Genomic DNA, 17,628 nt, shown 5'->3' on the forward strand with positions numbered 1-17,628 from the left:
GAGCCGTTAGGAGGAACTCTGACAGGGGCAATGGGGAGAATATAGAAGCAGCGTGGCTCAGTGGCAAGAGCCCGGGCTTGGGAGTCAGAGGTCGTGAGTTCGAATGCCAGCTCCGCCACTTGTCAGCTGTGTGACTGTGGGCCAGTCACTTCACTTCTCTGTGCCTCAGTTATCTCATCTGTCCAATAGGGATTAACCGTGAGCCTCACGTGGGACAACTTGATGACCCTGCATCTACCCAGCGCTTAGAACGGTGCTCTGCACATAGTAAGCGCTTAACAAATACCAACATTATTATGTGGGTGAGAGGTCAGTGGCATGACAAGACAGGATCGAGGTACAGTGGGAAGGTTAGTACCAGAGGAGTGAAATGTGCGAGCTGGGTTGTAGTCAAAGTACAGTTCATTTCATTCATTCATTCATTCATATTTAATAATAATAATAATAATAATGTTGGTATTGGTTAAGCGCTTACTAGGTGCCGAGCACTGTTCTAGGCGCTGGGGTAGACACAGGGGAATCAGGTTGTCCCACGTGGGGCTCGCGGTCTTAATCCCCATTTTACAGATGAGGGAACTGAGGCACAGAGAAGTTAAGTGACTCGCCCACAGTCACACAGCTGACAAGTGGCAGAGCTGGGATTCGAACTCATGAGTCCTGACTCCAAAACCCATGCACTTTCCACTGAGCCACGCTGCTCCTTTATTGAGTGCTTACTGTGTGCAGAGCACTGCACTAAGCACTTGGAAAATACAATTCAGCAATAAAGAGAGACGACAATCCTTGCCTACACCGGGCTCACAGTCTGGGCGGGGAGGGTGGCGGGGGGCAGACAGCCAGCAAAACAAGTAAACAAGCATCAATATAAATAAATCGAATTATAGATATATATACATATACAGAAGTGCCGTGGGGTCGGGGGGGAAAGCAAAGGGAGCGAGTCGAGGTGACGCGGAAGGGAGGGGGAGCTGGGGAAAAGCGGGGCTTAGTTTGAGAAGGGAATGGAGGACTTAGTTCCTGGAAATAGTAAGCGTTTAACAAATGCCATTAAAAAAAAATGTTGGATTGTATGTAGGTCTTTGAGAGTGAAGAGGTGAGAGGCCAAATGGCACTTTATACTGAGCCTAACCCCAGGCCCATTTTTGACTGTCTTGTTGTGATGCCATCAGGTGTCCAAGGGACTCTGCCATCGAGCCTACGCCTCCACGGACACTGAACAGGTACCTACGGTGACGGTCACTTAATAATAATAATAATGTTGGTATTTGTTCATTCATTCATTCATTCAATAGTATTTATTGAGCGCTTACTATGTGCAGAGCACTGTACTAAGCGCTTGGGATGAACAAGTCGGCAACAGATAGAGACGGTCCCTGCCGTTTGACGGGCTTACGGTCTAATCGGGGGGAGAAGGACAGACGAGAACGATGGCGATAAACAGCGTCGAGGGGAAGAACATCTCGTAAAAACCGATGGCGACTAAATAGAATCGAGGCGATGTACAATTCATTAACAAAATAAATAGGGTGACGAAAATATATACGGTCGAGCGGACGAGTACAGTGCCGTGGGGATGGGAAGGGAGAGGCGGAGGAGCAGAGGGAAAAGGGGAAAATGAGGCTTTAGCTGCGGAGAGGTAAAGGGGGGATGGCAGAGGGAGTAGAGGGGGAAGAGGAGCTCGGTCTGGGAAGGCCTCTTGGAGGAGGTGATTTTTAAGTAGGGTTCCGAAGAGGGAAAGAGAATCGGTTTGGCGGAGGCGAGGAGGGACGGCGTTCCGGGACCGCGGGAGGACGTGACCCGGGGGTCGACGGCGGGATGGGCGAGACCGAGGGACGGCGAGGAGGTGGGCTGCGGAGGAGCGGAGCGTGCGGGGTGGGCGGTAGAAAGAGAGAAGGGAGGAGAGGTAGGAGGAGAGGTAGGTTTGTTAAGCGCTTACTATGTGCAGAGCACTGTTCTAAGCGCTGGGGGAGACACAGGGGAATCAGGTGGTCCCACGTGGGGCTCACGGTCTTAATCCCCATTTTACAGATGAGGTAACTGAGGCACAGAGAAGTTAAGTGACTTGCCCACAGTCACACAGCTGACGAGTGGCAGAGCTGGGATTCGAACCCATGACCTATGACTCCAAAGCCCCTTCTCTTTCCACTGAGCCACGCTGCTTCTCACTTGCCCCAAGGATGGACAAGGAGAATCACCCTGACTTAAGCTGAAGAGCCGAAGGCTTGAGAAACCCAGGGAAGCACTGAAGGCCCAAGAAGAACCAGTCACCTCCAATTCAAGAACACAGAGGCATTTTTCACTGAGATCGGAAGGACGTAATGGAGAGAGGAAGCCCCAGACTGTGACGGTTTTGAGAATGCTTTGAGCTGTAGGAGCCAACGATCAGACCCTCTGGGATAGAGGGAAGAAAAGGTGGCCCTGCACATGAAAACACACTATCTGCTGAGGGTCAATTGTATTTATTGAGCGCTTATTACGTGCAGAGCACTGTACTAAGCGTTTGGGGGAATGCAGTATAACAATATAACAGGCACATTCCCTGCCCACAACAAACTTACATTGTAGAGCAAGGCCCTTCTCCAAGTATTTAGCTATACCTGGCAGTGCCAGGATGCACAATATACTGGATGAGATGCTCAAAGAGTCCACCTCTTAAGAAATAAAACAGCTGTAAGCAACTTTTAGGGTTTTTTTTTTAATTGTATGGTATTTATTAAACTCTTATCATTTGTCAAGGACTGTTCTACGCACTGGGGTAGATTCATGAGAGTCAGTCTGGGTACAGTCCCTATCATTTATTCATTCATTCTATTCATTCAATCGTATTTATTGAGCACTTAATGTGTGTACAGCACTGTACTAGGTGCTTGGAAAGTACAATTCAGCAATAGAGAGAGACAATCCTGCCCATAACAGGCTTACAGTCTAGAAGAGGGGAGACAGACACCAAAACAAGTAAACAGGCATCAGTAGCGTCACACATGGGACTCACAGGAGGGAGAACACAAATTGAATCTCCATTTTCCAGTTGAGGACACCGAGGCACAGAGAAATGAAATGACTTGCACAGAGTCCCACAGCAGGCAGGTAGCGGATCCGGGATTAGAACCCAGGTCCTTTGGGTCCCAGGTTCAGGCTTTATCCCCTAGATCAAGCTGCTCTGGGTCATGGCTATGATGTCCAAGAAGAGAGAGAAATCTCTAAGGAGAGAGAACCAACTAGTGCCTTTCCCTGTTCCTCTTCTTCCTTAGATTGTGAACCCCTGTGGAATGATAACTGTGTCTGATCTGATTGTATTGTATCTTCTCCAGGGCTAGGTTCAGTGCTTGGCACGTAGAATGTGCTTAGCAAATACCACAATTATTATTATCACTGTTATTATCACTTTTATCTAGCCAGAGCTATGAAACTTGACGAAGCTTCCACTGCGTTCCAGGGTAATGGGATTTGAACCGTAGAATTTGTGTGAGTGCCCGTTGCACCGTTGGATATTGGCATCTGGAACATTTCAACTTCCTCCATTATTTCCCCTCACTGTCACACTGATAACGAGGGTCAAATTCTTTTGTTACTCTTCTCATCCTCCACTACTGGTTAATAAAAGATTCGAGAAATGCGATCCCCATCTCTCCGGACTCTGTGAATCTTTGAGGGAATTTTCCCTCTGCAGCTGCAGAGCACAACAAAACCCGGGTTACCCTGCTTCCTGTTCCTAGCCTGGCCCAGTACCTGAAACTGCTCATCACCTGCTTAATGAGAAAACACTTGGTCTTTCTGTTACACTTCAGGCTTTGTGGTCAGTGGGGTGGAATTACTTAATAGTTACTTAAATTTAGGATGTTAGCATTTTAGGTGGATTTTGTTCAGTGACTCTTTGCTATGACTTTAATTAGAACTTTTTTTTTCTGGTATCTGTTAATGCCAGCCTACTCGCTGTAGCTCGATCTTCTCTACCTTGACGCCGAATTCTCACACGTGTCCTGCCTCTGTTCCGGAACGTCTTCCTTCTTCATACCTGCTGAACAATTACCGTCTGCTGGTTCAAAGCCTTCCTGAAGGCACATCTCCTCAAAGAGGCCTTCCCTGACTAAGCCCTTCTTTCCTCTTCTTCCATTACCTCTGCATCACCTTGACTTCCTCTCTTTATTCATCACCCCTCCCAACCTGACAGAACTTATGTCCAGATCTGTAATTTTATTCACTTATATTAATGTCCATCTCTCCCCCTAAGCTCATTTTATGGGCAGGGAACATGTCTACCAACTCTGTAGTACTCTTCCAAGAGCTTAGGACAGTACTCAATAAATACAGTTGATCAAACGATTGATTGCTGATTGTGTGCCAGATCCGGTACTAAGAACTTATCACTTATTTGGTAGTGTCAGGGAGTAGACAGAGACTTGTATCATTTTATATCGAGAGTATGGCCCAACTGTTTGAAAAAATTAAATCCGAGTAGGAAATGTCTGCAGTTAAACGGCTGAGGTCCTTCCAGCCTCATTGTTAATCCAGTTAAAGATTTTTATGCAGTTCAAAAACTAATAATAATAACAATGTTGGTATTTGTTAAGCGCTTACTATGTGCACAGCACTGGCCTAAGCGCTGGGGTAGATACAGGGTAATCAGGTTGTCCCACGTGAGGCTCACAGTCTTAATCCTCATTTTACAGATGAGGAAACTGAGGCACAGAGAAGTGAAGTGACTTGCCCACAGTCACACAGCTGACAAGTGGCCTTGGGGATGCTGAGTTGGGCTTGGAACGATGTGGTGGTAAGTCTAAATTGAGGACTACTTCCTTCCTTGATAGAGCTTCCTGACTGGTGTGGTGTGGCAGCTGTCCTGAAGCTTTGGTCACTCCTTTTTTGAATGTCTCTAAAAACAAAAATCATGACAGTGGGGGGTTTTAACACATCTGTAGAAGAGAGAGAGAAGACTGAAATAGTTGACGGTTTTTCTCTCCTGGGATCGACAGTCAACGATAAGGAACTAGTGGCCAAGAAATATGCCGAAGATCAATGTTGCAAAGACTTGCTATTAAGAGCCTAGAGAAACTCTTGAAATGTGCTGATGTAACAATCGCCACAAAATCCAAATCGTCAACTCTATGGTGTTCCCAGTGACAATATATGGAACCGAAAGCTGAACAGTGAAAAAACAGGATAGAATGAACATCGATTCTTTCGAAATGTGGTGTTGGAGAAGGCCTTTGTGAACACCATGGACTGACCGAAAGACGAATGGATTTTATAGCAAATTAAACCAAAGCGGTCTTCGGAAGCCCGTATGACTTGACTTAGATTAGCTTCTTTTGGACACGTAATCAAGAGGACTAATTCTCTGGAGAAGACATTAATGCTAGGAAAAGTTCAGGGAAAAAGTGGAAGAGGCAGACCGGCAGCTAGGTGGATACAGACCAGAACAACGATAACAGAAGAAACTTGAGAAAGGTTGCGGATTATGGCAGAGGACAGCACGTTCTGGAGAAAGTATATCCACCACGTTCTGGAGAAAGCATACCCACGCAGTCCCTATGGATCGGAAACGACTGGACGGCACTTAATATTAATAATAGGTCAGCTGGCTAACCCTAAATTCTTATTAGGCAGCTGGCCTGCACACTTTCATATCTGGGATTCTTGGGGTTCAGTGAGCTGCCTCTTGGCTCCATCCAAGGCTGGGGTGCATTTGAGGAGGCCCACATTCAGGAGATTGGCTCAGAACTGTCAGGTCCCGGTCCACCAGACCCCAGGCTTGGCAGGTCCCTGTCTACTGTCCTCTCCTGAGCGCTTAACACAGTGCTCCGCACATAGCGAGTGCTCAGTAAATACCTTCGATCGATTGATAGCTTGACTGCTCTTTCGCTCCCGCCCCATTGCAGGATTCAGATGGTCCCACTCCCCCCTAGCCCACACACTTCTCTCCTCTAATGCTACCCTTCTCACTGTACCTCCATCTCATCTATCTCACAGCCAACCCCTTGCCCACATCCTGCCTGTGGCCTGGACACCCTCCCTCCTCGTATCCGACGGACAGTTACTCCCTCCCACTTCAAGGCTTTACTGAAAACACACCTCTTCCGAGAGACCTTCCCTGACTAAGCCCTCCTTTCCACTTGTCCCACCCTGTTCTACCTCACCCTGACGTACTCCCTTTACGCATCCCCCCCTCCCACCCCCACCCCACTTAGGTCCATCTCTGTAATTTCTTTGTTTATATTAATGTCCACCTCCCCCTCTAGACTGTAAACTCATTGTGGACAGGGAATGTATCTGTTTACTGTTATATTGTGCTCTCCCAAGAACTTAGTTCAGTGATCTGCACATGGTAAGCTCTCAATATATACAATTGACTGACTGTGCTTACTCTCTTGCCCCAACCCAGGATTCAGAAGGCAAAATGGGGCGTTCCCAAATTAAGTCATTGCTTTGGTGTTTCTAACTCGTTTCTAAATTTCATGGTATCCCCTAGAATTCCCACTGTCTATCACTAGCCGGGCCAAGCGATCGATAACTCTAAAGCTTCCTCTCCCAGTTGGTCTGATGATTTCCACTCAATCAATCGGATTTGCCGAGCACTTCCTATATGAAGAGCACTGTACTAAGCCCTTGGGAGAAGCAGCGTGGCCTGGTGTCAAGAACACGGGCCTGGGAGTCGTAGGATGTGGGTTCTAACCTCGGCTCCATCACACGTCTGCCGTGTGACCTTGGGCAACTCACTTAACTTCTCTGTGCCTCATCCGGTAAATGGGGATTGAGACCGAGAGCCCCCTGTGGGACGGGGGCTGTGTCCAACCCGATTTGCTTGTATCCACCCCAGCTCTTAGTACAGTGCCTGGCATATAATAAGCACTTAAAAAATACCATTATCATTATTATTACAAAATAACGGAGTTAGTAGACAGCTTGACTTGATGAGCATTTAAAACAATGAGAAATCCTGCTCTGACCCCTTGACATCCTTCAGGACCGAGAAATCACCACATATCCAATCAATCTAAAATTTATCTTTACAAAGAGAGGTATGTGAGCATATGAAAATCAATGTAACTGACCAGAATCAATAGGAAACAACCTTCAGGAAGTAAAGTCATCCTTGGAACTGGGTAGTTACAGTGGGGGACGCTAGTCCAAGGAACCCTTTAAAGAAGCACTGAAATAAATCACTTACTCATTAGATGTCATGACCTAGTGGATAGAGCACAGGCCTGGGAGTAAGAACCTGGGTTCTAATCTTGGCTCCATCACTCGTCTACCGTATGACCTTGGGAAAGGCATTTAACTTCTCTGTGCCTCTGTTGCCTCATCTCTAAAATGGCGATTAAAGGCTGTGAGCCTTTTGCAGGACAGGAACTGTGTCCAACGTGATTACCTTGTATCTATCCCAGCGCTTAGAACTGTGCCTGGCACATTGTAAGCGCTTAACAAATACCATCACTATTAATGACATTTAGGACTGCACATTTCATTCGTTTGTCATCAGTGGAAGCTCTCTGTCTTTTCCACTGGAATCGGTGATGAGCGGAAACTCGAAGTTAAACGAACTATTTTGTTTATGGATGGGGTAAGCCATGGGGTAGAAACAGGTTAATCGGGTTGGACACAGGCCCTGTCCCACCTGGGGCTCACAGATGAGGAACCTGAAGCACGGAGACATTAAATGATTTGCCCGAGGTCACACATAACTTCCCATAACGTTGTTAGAGGATGATACCTAAATTATCTCAAGGGAGCAGGGAACTTCATTTGACACTCTGCACTTCTTCTCTGTGACTACTGTCTCACTGAATCGGAGGCGCAGTGGAGGCTAATTAAGAACCTAAGACAGCAAGTGTCCGATCTCCCCGCTCTTCCCCCCGGCAGTATTTGGGGGGGGGGGGGCTCAGTTAGACTTTAAGTACACTGGCGTGTCGGAGCAAGGGACGCCAAATGACCACAACTGTCTAGTTTTAAAAGCAGCAACAGAGGTCCCCTAGAATAATCTGATTATTTTAACCTTTTAATTTAAACTCTATGTTGACGTTAATGAAGGTTTCTTCTGGCAAGACATCAAACTGTCTTTTCAGGATGTGCTTTAACATGTCTACACCCTACTTGCCTTCCATTAGCAGAAGCTATAACCACGGGGAGGAAAAACTATCTTTTTAAAAAGGCGATTTAACCACTGCTGCTTACTAGAAAATGAGGTAGAATTCCACAGCCCTCCAAAAACTCAATTAAAATGTCTAGTGCCCAGGAACTTATTAGCATCCATAAGAACTTGAGGTAGTCAGCTTGAAGGAATTTTTAATAATCTTCATCAAAGATAGTCGTTTCAGGTTCGAGATCTCTTTGGCAAAGGAGGCTTCTGTCTCAATCATTTTGTCTTTAACTCTCGACACCCCGGCTCCCTGAGAAACCTGTTCTTAGCGTCACGGGCATCTGAGCCAGACCGCTGTAATCAATCGGTGGTATTCATTGAGCGCTTACTATGTGCAGAGCACTATACTAAGTGCTTGAGTGAGTACAATTCTACAGAATTAACAGATGCATTCCCCGCCCTTAATCAGATGTTAATCGTGCAAGCCTTGGGAGAGGAGGGAGGAGGGGGATGAGGAGAGAATGGAAGGGAAGGAGGATTGGACGCATGTGAGAAGGGGAAGGGGAAGAAGGGGGAAGGATGGAAACTGAATAAATTGTAGTTATGGAATATGCATCATCTGTTATAAACCTCCCTCTCTTAGCTCTCTTTACCCCTTCAAAGCCCTGCTGAGCGCTCCCCTCCTCCAGGAGGCCTTCCCAGACTGAACACCCTCTTCCTCTGCTCCTCCTCCCCTCCCCATCGCCCCTACTCCCTCCCTCTGCTCTACTCCCCTTCCCTGCCCCACAGCATTGTGCATATTTGTACATATTTATTATTCTATTCATTTTATTAATGATGTGTATATATCTATAATTCGATTTATCTACTCTGCTGCTATTGATGCCTATCTATTTGTTTCGTTTTGTTGTCTGTCTCCCCTTCTAGACTGTGAGCCCACTGTTGGGTAGGGATTGCCTCTATCTGTTGCCAAATTGTACTTTCCAAGCACTTAATACAGTGCTCTGCACACAATAAGTGCTCAATAAATGATTGAATGAATGAATGAATGAATGAATAAACGAACACCAATCATGCAAGCCTTGAAGTGGGGGAAGGAGTGGAATGGGGACAGAGGGGAAGGGAAGGAGCTTTGGAGGATAAAAGGAAAGAAAAGGGGGAGGAAAGGAAATGAGACCTTAAACGCTGTGGACAGGGAGCGTGTCTACCCACTCTGTCACCTCATACTCTCCCAAGCACTTAGTACAGTGCTTGGCACACAGTAAGCGCTCAATGAATACGATGGATTGATTAAACTGAATCAGCTACAGCCTATTTTGCTAACACTGCTCCAAGCCAGTCTCCGAAGGACCCTCCCTCTCCCTTCTGCATCACCTAGGCATTCGGATCGGATTCCTTTGGGCCTTTGGTATTCACTCCACCTTCAGTCCCACAGCACTTATGTCATTTAATTTATGTGACTGTTCACCTGCCCCTCTAGACTGTAAGCTCATGTGGGCAGGGAACACAACTACTAACTCTGCGGTGCTGTACTCTCCCAAGGGCTTAGGACAGTGTCTGCATGGAAGAAGGACTCTAAACAAGCCATTGGTCATCACAGCGGTATTTGTTAAGTGCTCACTATATGCCAAGCACTATTCTAACCCCTAGGGTAGATATAAAATAGTCAGGTTGGACACGGTCCCTGTCCCACATGAGTCTCGCAATCTTCATCCCCATTTTACGGCTGCGGTGACCGAGGCCCGGAGAAGTGAAGTGACATTGATTGATGGATGGACTGCAGGTCTGATGTCCTCTTTGGCCCCTGACTGACCAACCTCCTTAAAAGAGCATGAGAAGTCGGATGATTTAGTGCACAGGGCACAGGCTCGGGAGGCAGAAGATCCCGCGTTCTGATCCCAGATCTACCACGTGTCTGCTGTGTGACCTTGGACAAGTTACTTAATGTTTCTGTGCCTCAGTTACCTCATCTGTAAAATGGGGATTAAGACTGTGAGTCCCATGTGCGACATAGACTGTGTCCAAACTGCCTAGCTTGTATTTACCCCAGTGCTTAGAGCAGTGCCTGGCACGTAGTAAGTATTTAACAAATACTATTATCATGTAGAGAAGAGAGTGCAGATTTATCTTCAGTGTTTTCACCATTATCCTCCTCATCGCCATCCCCATCACTGCCCTTGGCACTTATGAGCATCTATAGTGTTCATAAGCGCCTACTGCTCTCTGAGCACTATAGTAGGGGCTTGGGAACATCCAATAAGCTCCCTGCCTTAAGGAGCTTTTATTCTAAGAAAGAGTAATTCTAACTAATAGTCAAAGAAGAGCTAAGTCAGACGCCACCCAAGCTCTAGGCCAGGTGTGAGTGGAAAATCCAATTTGAGGGTAAAAGACGTAGGTGCTCCCGACTGGCTATTAAATCAGCAGGGCCCGTTGAACACAACCCGTGGGCGCTGGGATTAGCATCACGTTCTGCACCTTCTCTGGGAATGGCCATTTCGAACACCATTAAAAAACTGAAGAAAAGTTCAGCACTGCAAGAAATTTAAAACGAGGACTATTTCTAACTTATGGCAGCTCTATTTATTGATTCAGAATAAATGAGAGGTTTACCTGAGTCTTAAAGGCAGACTCAGTCTGACCCGGAATGGCGAAGAGGTAAAAGCTCATGGGATAACGCCACTCTTTCGCTGACTGACTCCACTTCAAGTTACATGGCTGGAAACCAAAAGCAGCCAGACGAATTCCCCTGACGCCGGCCTCCGCTGGGACTCGTTTACGGGATCTCCTCGCGTCACGGCTTCTGCCTCTTCCCATCCCCATGCTCTGCTCTGAAATGGAAGCCGGAATGTCTAGGAGAGAAGCACCCTGCCTAAGCTTGGCCTGTTCAGAGACAATCGCTATGGAAAGCAAATAATAACAAGAAGAATTATAATAATGGTATTGGTTAAGCGCTTACTATGTGCCAAGCACCGTTGTAGACACTGAAGTGGATACAGGCAAATTGGGTGGGACGTAGTGTCCCTGTCCCCCCTGAGGCTCACGGTCTCAATCCCCATTTTACAGATGAGGGAACCGAGGTCCAGTGAAATGACTTGCCCAAGATCACACGGCAAACAGGTGGCAGAGCCGGGATTAGAATCCATGACCTCCAGACTTCCGTGCCCGTGCTCTAACCACTGTGCCACGCAAGGCTTAACCTACAAGAGCCTGGCCTTGGCTGTTTGCTTCCTGGACGACCTTAGAAAACACCGCTTTATAGATACAGGAGGGGAAGGAGGTCAAAAGTGTTCGGAAAAAATCCCTAAAAATGTCCCAAATATGCCTCTGCTTTTACTGTATTCTCCCAAGAACTTAGTCCACTGCTCTGCAAACAGTAAGCGCTCAATAAAAACGATTGAATGCCTCTGAAAATATCACAGGGCTGCCCCTGACTTTCTAATCTTTGATCTTGACAAATGTAATCATGCCGCATTCTTTGTTCTTCCCATCTGTGAGCTCGATATGGGGAGGGAACACGTCTGTTAATGTGTCTGCTGTCCATCCAAACCGCTACCAGGTTAATACAATCACTCATCCTATCCCGCCTAGATTACTGCATCAGCCTCCTTGCTGACCTCCCAGTCTTCTATCTCTCCCCACTCCGGTTTATACGTAACACTGCTGCCCGGATCCATTTTCTACAAGAACGTTCACGGCGCATCTCCCCACTTCCCAAAAACTCCAGCAGTTGCCCATCCATCTCTGCATCAAACAAAACCCCCTCACCACTGGTATTAAAGCGTGGCTCAGTGGAAGGAGCGCGGGCTTGGGAGTCAGAGGTCATGGGTTCGCATCCCAGCTCTGCCACTTGGCAGCTGTGTGACCGTGGGCGAGTCACTTCACTTCTCTGGGCCTCAGTTACCTCATCTGGAAAATGGGGATGAAGACTGTGAGCCTCACGTGGGACAACCTGATTACCCTGTATCTACCCCAGCGCCTGGAACAGTGCTCTGCACATAGTAAGCGCTTAACAAATACCAACATTATCACTATTATTATTATTGTTAAACCACCTTGCCCCCTCCTAGCTCACCTGGTTACTCTCCTACTACAACCCAGCCCACACACTTTGCTCCTCTAATGCCAACCTTCTCACTTTATCTTGATCTCGTCTATCGTGTCACCGACATCTCGCCTACATACTTCCTCTGGCCTGGAATGCCCTCCCTCCTCAAATCCGACAGACAATTACTCCCCGCCTCACTCAAAGCCTTATTGAGGGCACATCTAAGAGGCCTTCCCTGACTAAGCCTCCCTTTTCTCTTCTCCCACTCCCTTCTGCGTCGCTTTGACTTGCTCCCTTTTTTCAACCCCCTCCCAACCCTACAGCACTTATGTAAATATCCGTAATTCATTTATTTATAGTGATATCTGTCTACCCTCCTCTAGACTATAAGCCTGTTGTGGGCAGGGAATGTTTCGGTTTATTGTTGTATTGTACTCTCCCAAATGCTTAGTACAGTGCTCTGCCCATGGCAAGCGCTCAATAAATACGATTGAATGAATGAATGGATATTGTACTCTCCGAAGTGCTTAGTACAGTGCCCCGCACATAGTAAGTGCTCAATATTGATCAGTCGATTGGATCTAACGCCACGCAGTCCTGGGGACCGAGCTCAGGACATAGCGGCCTAATGGAAAGATCACGGGCCTGGGTTAACAGAGGAACTGGATTCTAATCCCGGCTCCACCACTTGTCTGCTCTGTGACCTTGGATAGATCATCTCATTTCTCCGTGCCTCATTTACTTCATCTGGAAAATGGAGACTAAATCCTCCTCCTTCCAACTTAAACCCTAAGCCACATGTGGGACAGGGACTGTGTCCAACCGGATTTTCTTGTTTCTACCCCAGTTCAGTGTCTGACACATAGTAACAGCTTAATAGTTACCATAAAAATCAATATGCAATACACACGCAAAAAAAAAAAAAAAAACTGATTAGGGAGCTGTGGCTAGAGGAGCAGAATTTCTCCCCGTGATTCAGAGTCCACAGAGGTGGCTGCGCGACCATCAGATTTTCTGAGATCCTATGAGGCTTGGACTGCAGGTGTTGCTTTCGGCCAGTAGAACAATTTATCGTATTTAGTGAGTGCTTACTGTGTGCAGAGCGCTGTACTAAGCTCTTGGGAGAGTATAACATAACAATATAACAGATCCAGGCTGTTGCCTTCCACAAGCTTCCAGTCTAGAGAGGGAGAGAAACAGGAATATAAATAAATGAATTATAGATAGGTACACAAATGCCGTAGGGCTGGGTGATGGTGAATAAAGGGAGCCAGTCAGGGGGATACAAGAGGAAGTGGGAAAAGAGGAAATGAGGATTTAGTCTTGGAGGAGATTTACCATCAGTAAGGCTTTGAAGGTGAGGAGACTAATTGTCTGTTGGATATGAAGAGGGAGGGCGTTCCAGGCCAGAGGCAGGATGTGGGTGAGAGGTCGATGGTGAGATAGAGGAGATCAAGATACAGAGAGTAGGTTGGCATCAGAGAAGCCAAGTGTGTGGTCTGGGTTGTATTAAGAGAGTAGCGAGGCGAGATAGGAGGGGCAAGAAGCAGCATGGCTTAGTGGAAAGAGCACAGGCTTGCGAGTCAGAAGTCGTGGGTCCTATTCCCGCCTCCGCCACTTGTCAACCGTGTGACCTTGAGCAAGTCACAACTTCTCTGTGCCTCCGTTACGTCATCTGCAAAATGGGGATGAAAACTGTGAGCTCTACGTGGGACAGCCTGATTCCCTCGTATCTACCCCAGTGCTTAGAACAGTGCTTGACACACAGTAAGCACTTAACAAATACCAACATCATTATTATCATTATTGAGTGCTTTAAAGCCGATGATAAGGAGTTTCTGTTTGATGGGAGGTGGGAAGTTGAATCAGAAGGGTCTAGCGGACAGAGCACGGGCTAAGAAACAAAATTAGCAGAAAATCGTTCCAGAGGCATTTAGGGAGGTCATTTCTGCCTCTCCCCTCTAAACCTCTCCAGAGGGTGGTACTCAGCCTGCGAATGAGATAGAACACAGTCCTTGGGGAGTCCCCCCTCACCTCCACTGCTGGAGCACCTCTTGGCATCTGCCCAACATACCAGAGCAACCACCAAGTCCCCAGGTGTGTCATCCCAATTTAGGGGGACAGTCCTGAAGTTTCAGGATGGGTCCAGCCTGCCATTTTTAGTTCTTTGAGACCTCTAGACTGTAACCTCATTGTGGACAGGAAGCGTGCCTCCCAACGTCTGTTGCATTGAGGAGCCATGTGACCTAGTGGAAAGATCACGGGCCTGGGACTCAGAAGGCCTAGGTTTTAATCCCGGCTCCACGACCTGCCTGCCCGGTAACCAAGGCAAGTCAGTCAATTTCTCCGTCACCTCATCTGCAAAATGGGGATTAAGACTGTGAACCCCATGCGGGGCAGGGACCGTGTCTAACCCAATTTGCTTATTTCTACCCCAGCGCTTAGTACTGTGCCTGGCACATAGTCAGCACTTAACAAATATAATTATCATTATTACTATTACTCTCCCAAGCCCTTTCTACAGCACTCTGCTCACAGTTAACACTTAACAACATTCATTCATTCAGTCGTATTGATTGAGCACTTACTGTGTGCAGAGCACTGTACTATGCGCTTGGAAAGTACCAGTCAGCAGGCAAGAGAGACAATCCCTGCCCACGACGGGCTCACAGTCTAGAAACAACAGGCTCACACTCTCGAATGATTGAGTGATTGGGATTATATAATGAGAATGGTATCATATTCCCAAAAAAGCCCAAGAAGAAAGAAAGGTCAAATGAGATGGATGCACGTCTCAGTCTAAGGCGGGCGGCACCTAAGGGAAGAAATTAGGGCCTTTACTTTTCTCTCCCTGTGCAGTGGGTATTATTAAGGGTTGGAGAATGAAAGGGAGGGCATCCAGAGAAAAGAAAGCCTGGATTTCTGTTGGACCAGCAGACAGGGAGAGCATAGCTCCCTGCTTCCCCCACCAAAGACCCAGCTCGGCTAGCTTTTTCTTTTTTTATGCACTTACTCTGTGCCAGGTACTCTTCTAAGTGCTGAGGTAAATACAAGGTAATCAGGTTGGACACAGTCCCTGTCTCACATGGGACTCATAGACTTAATCTCCATTTTACAGATGAGGAAACTGAGGCCCAGAGAAGTGAAGTGAAGGTCACACAGCAGACAAGTGCTGGAGCTGGGATTAGAACCCAGGGTCTTCTGACTCCCAGGCCAGTGCCCCATCCACCTGGCCACACGGCTTCTAGTTGTCCCTAGTACCAGGCCTGGGGCCACTTCCAAGCCCCGGAAGCAGTATAGCTTAGTTGAAAGAGCAAAGGTTTGGGAGTCAGAGGACGTGGGTCCTAATCCCGGCTCTGCCACTTATCAATTGTGTGACCTCGGGCAAGACACTTAACTTCTGTGGGCCTCAGTTACCTCATCTGTAAAATGGGGATTAAGACTATGAGCTTCACGTGGGAAACTTGCTTACCTTGTATATACTCCAGCGCGTAGAACAGTGCTTGGCACATAGTAAACACTTAACAAACACCATCATTACTATTATTATTATTCCTAGGCTCGGGAGATGTCAGTTCTCACGATCCAGGCAGAAGAAGGTGCCTAAGTAACCGCTCCCATCCCCAGGCGCCTATCCAGGGCTTCCAGCCTTCTCATCATCTATGCCAAGGGTCTTACCAGGTTCCCACAGAATAACAATAATATCTCTTCCCATCTAATTCACTGACCTATAGAATAGATGTGGTCTTCTGTTATCCATGTCATCACGTGGTCCTAAAGACACTAAAATCGAAATTCCAAATAATGGCTCTAAAGTCAGCTCTCTGCGGCTGCCATTTTGAATACAGATGTTTGCCATTTCGATTCTACGGACAGTGGCTACTCTACCTACCACTGGGGCCGCTCCTCATTTCTGTGTTGGGTTCATTCATTATTCCAGATTTTGTGGTCATTAAATGTATCTGAAAACACTGGGCAATAAAGCGGATGCTCTTTTTATGACTAACCATTTTCAAAAACCCTTTGTCAGATCAGATTGGGTGATATGGAAATCGCGGAAAAAATCAGAAAAATGTACAAAACTCTTCTGAGGCATTTTGGTAACTCGGAAACAGCCGGAAGAATTATTTGTCTTAATGAGGAGATAATTTTGTCTCCGCCTGAAACCACATGGGCCAAATTGCATCCCCAAAGTAATTTTGATCTCCAGTGAGATGAGCAGGAATTTATTCTGCATCACTCTTTCCCCTCTCCAATAATGCTAGCACTCTGGCTCCCAAACATCTTTTCTCTCGAGTCCCTGAAAAATCTCTGCGCTCTCTGACTCATGAAAGGAAAGCAGTTTCTTTAAAACTTACCCTTCCTCCACAAACACAACTAATTAGGTTTCTTATACTTAATTGAACCATAAATTTCTCCTCAAAACCAAGAAAAGCCAACCTGAGTGATATACATCTGAGTTTCAGCTAGGAGGCAGTTCAAACTCATTACGTCACCACCAGCTGTGTGTATCTAAACTCAGAGGAGAGGAAGTGTCAGTTATATATATTCATGTTTACAGCCCGACTCGCTAGATAAATTGTTTTTCTAGCTATTATGAAAAAAGACATTGTAGGACGTTCGCATTTTCAGGGTCTGGGTTGCAATAAGCTGCAAGGAGCTGCATTGGAGGGATTCCCCCTCCTCGCTTTCTGTAAAATGTGACGTGTTAATCACGTCGGACTGCGATTTATCGCTTTAGTGGGCTATGGGAAGAGGTGTTCGGCTAGGATCTGTTTCACTGAGTCGAACCCAGAGACATGAGGGCTCTGTTTGCCCGATGAAGCATTCCAGCTAAGAATCAAACACTCGTACAACCCACCCACCACCCCCACAGCTGCACGGCTCATAAAGGATGAATCCTTCAGAGAAACTGTACAGAAGATGGGTGTGTTTCTTCCTGTGTGCAGGTGGGTGTGAGTGCGAGGATGTTTCCATGGGGGCCAAGACTGACCTGATGATGTTAATGATGGTATTTGTTAAGCACTTACTATGTGCTAAGCCCTGGGGTGGATACAAACAAAGCGGGTTGGATACAGTCCCTGCCCCACGTGGGGCTCACGGTCTCAATCCCCATTATAAAGATGAGGTCATGGGGGCACAGAGAAGGAAAGTGATTTTGCCCAAGATCACACAGCAGACAAGTGGCGGAGCCAGGATTAGAACCTATGACGTTCTTATTGAAGGCACATCTCCTCTAGGAGGCCTTTCCTGACTAAACCTTCCTTTCCTCTTCTCCCACTCCCTTCTGCATCGCCCTAACTTGCTCTGAGCATTAAGCCGCCCCCACTGCCAGCCCCACAGCATTTATGTCCAGCTCTGTGATGCTACTTGTTGATATTAATGGCTTTCTTCCTATATAGACTGTAAGTTTCTTGTGAGAAGGGAATGTACCTATTTATTGATATGTTATACTTTCCCATACGTTTAGTATAGGGTTCCACACAGAGCAAGCGCTCCATAAATA

General features: G+C 46.9%; 1 long non-coding RNA gene across 1 annotated transcript in view; it reads right to left on the reverse strand.

Annotated features, from left to right (window-relative positions):
* Nucleotides 1-10,634: 10,634 nt before the first annotated feature.
* LOC114814517 overlaps nt 10,635-17,628 on the reverse strand; it is a 47,120-nt gene continuing 40,126 nt past the window's right edge. The window contains exon 3 of the long non-coding RNA XR_003762306.2: nt 10,635-10,905. This is a non-coding gene — a long non-coding RNA (uncharacterized LOC114814517). The remainder of the gene's footprint in view (nt 10,906-17,628) is intronic.

Source organism: Ornithorhynchus anatinus, chromosome 1 (assembly GCF_004115215.2).
Source record: "Ornithorhynchus anatinus isolate Pmale09 chromosome 1, mOrnAna1.pri.v4, whole genome shotgun sequence".
Lineage (NCBI taxonomy): Eukaryota > Metazoa > Chordata > Mammalia > Monotremata > Ornithorhynchidae > Ornithorhynchus > Ornithorhynchus anatinus.